The following is a 3841-nucleotide window of genomic DNA, read 5'->3' as shown; positions in this document are numbered from 1 at the left end:
CGAAGCTTCATGGTGCGTGATTTGCTCTACTGTGCCATCTAGTGGACAATAAATGTAAAACAGGCAAAGTGATTATAATGACACCATGGCTTCAAGTGCCCCTGGCTGCAGCTCGCAGATCGAGGAGGAGCTTAAATTTCCCTAAATGTGGGCTGGTCTAAACGTTTCGCTCGAGCTCGGGGGCGCCATCTTGTGGCGCAGATCCGGCAGCACATTCTCAAACGTCAATACAGCACAGCACAATGACTTAGAGACATACTTTTAACTTGTCAAATGTCTTTTTTTACTATGAAAAATTAATAAATAAATATATATAAAAACCAGACACATATTATTTTGAACACTCAATTATATTAGCTAAGTCAAATAAACCAGACAGAAGACTTTGCATCATTGATTTTTTTTATTTTCACCATCCTTCCAACCCTGTTCCCGGTTTGCAGTTTGTCAATTTCCCAGCGTCTATAAAGGAAACAGATTGCAGTTCTTATAGGCACAATAACAATGCAAGATGTAAAACAGATAATTGAAATAAGTGGAGGGATTACGATTTGGTCTAGCAATAGTTGACTACAAGACTAATTAATCACATGACCTCTCACCTGTAGCCCTCCTTCCACTCGTCGCCGTTTCCTGTCCTGCAATCGGTCTTCTTCAGACCTTAGTGATTTAATGACCACATACATTCACTATGAAAACATTCATGTTGGTCTGTTGACAGTGAGTAAAACTGTTTTTTTTTGTGATTTGATTCAAAAGTGTGATATTCAGGGCACTTACGGCATGGGGAAGTTCTGCAGGAGAGTGAGACACCACCATCTCCTAATTTGCAGCATGTTTTCCTTTGAAGAAGGAAATGCAGGAAGATGTTAATATGTTGTAAAAAAAAAAATAACACCTTGTACACTAGGCATAATGTGTCTCGATTTACACATACCTCGCTGAAATCGCACTTGGCCCCCATTACAATGTACAGAGTGTACTGTAAGTCAAGAGGTACTGGTTAATATAATGTCAGGCGTATTCCCAATGATACATTTTTTTCAATACAAATTAATGTGGTTTTAATGTAGCAAGCAAACATTTTTACAGCAATGCTATAACATGCTGATTAGGTCTTACCATCAAAACAAACACGCCGCAGTTGTTGGAGAACTCTTGCTTTGTTAGGCCCTGAGGTGTGAACAATGTATTTTAATAAAAGTATGGCAAGAAAATAGTAAAAAGTTAGCAAATGCTATTATGTAATGTCTCACCTGGACATCATCCACACCAAGCTCTCTCCAGGGGCCAGAAGAGAGGCTGTGAGCTACGTGTCTGTACAAATAATAATCTTGAATATACTTATACTAGTCTTTCTTGTTTTTATGTTTCACTTCCTGGGTCTGAGTAAAGACAAATGGCTACATCCTCCATATTTATCTCTGTTTTCTTTTTGTTGCTTTAACTAAACTCTCTACCAGGCGGTGACCAGGAGCCATAATGAGTCCCTCAGGGGGTGTGACTGGTCTGGTTGGGTCTGAACAGAACAATGACATTTTGCATGTCTAAAATGCACCAAGGACAACATTTTGCATCCTCCTGAAATGCACCAAAAACAGTGATATTTCACATTAAAGTTCCACATCAGAAAACAAGAACAGTCCAACATGCAATTTCACTATGAATGGAAACCTTAAGTCTTATGTAAACATTAAGACAACAGTACATCAGCTAAACTTTAGACTTGCCAATGAAAAATTCCCTAACTAAGAGAGCATCTTGCTGAACAGTAGCCAGTCACTACATACAGAGGTAATTCTTTAGTCTCTGAACCTTGTTGGAAAGGTTTCCAGAATCCAGCTCCAGCAGTACTTTCTGGAATACCTCAAAACTATGTTTGAGGTTCTTGGGGTATTGCAGATCTAACGCGTACGTCAGTCCCAAAAGATAGCAGCAGGCCCTGCTGACATCTCCAAGACTGCTGAGGACAGTGTTGCCCTCAATGACAATCCCGACATCCAATGACCCATCTTGTTTCCGCAGCAGGTAAATCTTCATGACCTCTTCTGCCAACTCCTCTTGAACACTGGCAGATCCATCAGCAGCATCCTGCAGACATTGTAAAGATAACTTTAGTTTAGAACTCACTCTCAACCTGCATGTATCAAGACAAATACCACCTACCAACATAAGAGCATAGCAGGACATAAAGTGGACAAACTAAACAATACTACTGTGATGGTCCCAAATTTGTTTTTGATCTCACAGATAGACAAAATAACTAATTAATGCTTCCATATAATTCAATTCTCTCTCCAAATAAAATTGACTCGTACAGTATCTGATGTCCACAGCTGGTTTACACTATGTGGAAAGCAGCTTCTTCTTTGTGTGCGGTAAGGAAAAAACAAACTTACTGCAGGAACTCTATGGTCACCCATGATTACGTTGTTAAAAATCATGAAAATAATACAGTATTATACTAACCTCAAAGTCCTTGAACAAGGCACTGGCATCTTCTCCCAAATGATTGATGAGACATCGGATGACAACCTCCCGGGTCTGTTGAATGGAGATTCCACTCTGCAGAACAGAAAGTCTCAAAATTCTAATACAATGCAAAACTACACATTCAAGCAGAGCTTTAATTTCTTGGAGAAACTTGAGTCAAACCTTTCAATAGAATTTACGTTAGAAAAATTTAACTGGAGTTGGAGTGTAGTGATGTAAGAATAAACCAAAACATGTAAAATGGTGTGCAGAGGATGTGAGAGATTGAGGGACAGCAAACTAAGGAAGAAAAAGCAAGAACTGTTAAGGAAGGCTGGAGGATAGGAGGAGGCATGAGGGAGAGTCGGTGGGGATAAAGATAAGTTATCTGATTAGGAAATGAATATGTAATTATTGATGGTAATAAGCTTAAAGGAGAGAAACGTGAATGAGACAGGTTTAATACCTTAAGTAGAACACTCATTTGTGCCCGATGTCTCTCAAACGAAGAAAGGTGCTGCAGGAGAAACAAGGACAGCAGTTTAGGTGTATAGAAGTCCAACATTGCCATGAATTTTGGCTCAAGATTCAGTGTGGTGATCCTCTGAAACTCTGCACTAACCTGAAAGAGAGAGATGAGAAAAGAAAAAAAAGAACTGGTGACTCATCTGTTGTCATTCAGCAAAAACCTAAGTCCATACTGAGATGAATAGGATGCAAGACTGTTCCATTATTATTTTTAATAGGATGTACAGTCAGCAACCACTTGATTAGGTACACCTGTGCAATCTAATGCAATCAAATACAACAGCTCTGCCACACATACATTTTCAGTTTTTGTTGAGATTGTCAGAAAGGTGATTATTAAACTTTGTTTATCATTAAGGACATTGTGGAAAATGGTTTATTGGAGTGCATTATATTGAGCGGTGTCCTTATACTTTTCTCCAACCATTAATATACGTTGAGGGGGACAAAATATTAGGAACACTTTTCAATGTATTGCACTCCAGCACACCAGCACCACCCACTACAACCTCAATGATAAACAAAGCATAATAATCACCTTTCTGACAATGTCAACAAAAACTGAAAATGTATATGTGGCAGAGCTGTTGTATTTGATTGCATTAGATGACACAGGTCTAACTAATGAGTGTGTAACTGTGAAACATGCAGGTTTTCAGTCCACAATATGTGTTGACCACTCTGTAACAACAATTCCAATTACTCACTTGCGAGACATCAAACAAGGCGGGCCATCTGTCCTTGATGTCACTGATGCTCATCTGTAGGGTGACAACCTCATGTCTCCTATGTGCAAAAGTTCTGCACATCAAGTCCTTGATGACTGTGCTCTCTCTCTTCT

General features: G+C 39.2%; 1 long non-coding RNA gene across 1 annotated transcript; it reads right to left on the bottom strand.

Moving 5' to 3' along the window:
* Window positions 1-384: 384 nt before the first annotated feature.
* Window positions 385-1077, bottom strand: LOC128455618 (uncharacterized). Its single transcript, XR_008341748.1, has 4 exons — window positions 938-1077; window positions 781-842; window positions 603-660; window positions 385-462 (listed from the first exon to the last, which is right to left on the bottom strand). It is a non-coding gene; the product is annotated as an uncharacterized LOC128455618 (long non-coding RNA).
* Between the last annotated feature and the right edge of the window lie 2764 nt (window positions 1078-3841).

The sequence above is a fragment of the Pleuronectes platessa genome, chromosome 14 (genome assembly GCF_947347685.1).
Source record: "Pleuronectes platessa chromosome 14, fPlePla1.1, whole genome shotgun sequence".
Lineage (NCBI taxonomy): Eukaryota > Metazoa > Chordata > Actinopteri > Pleuronectiformes > Pleuronectidae > Pleuronectes > Pleuronectes platessa.
This window is presented reverse-complemented; position numbering and strand designations above follow the sequence as displayed.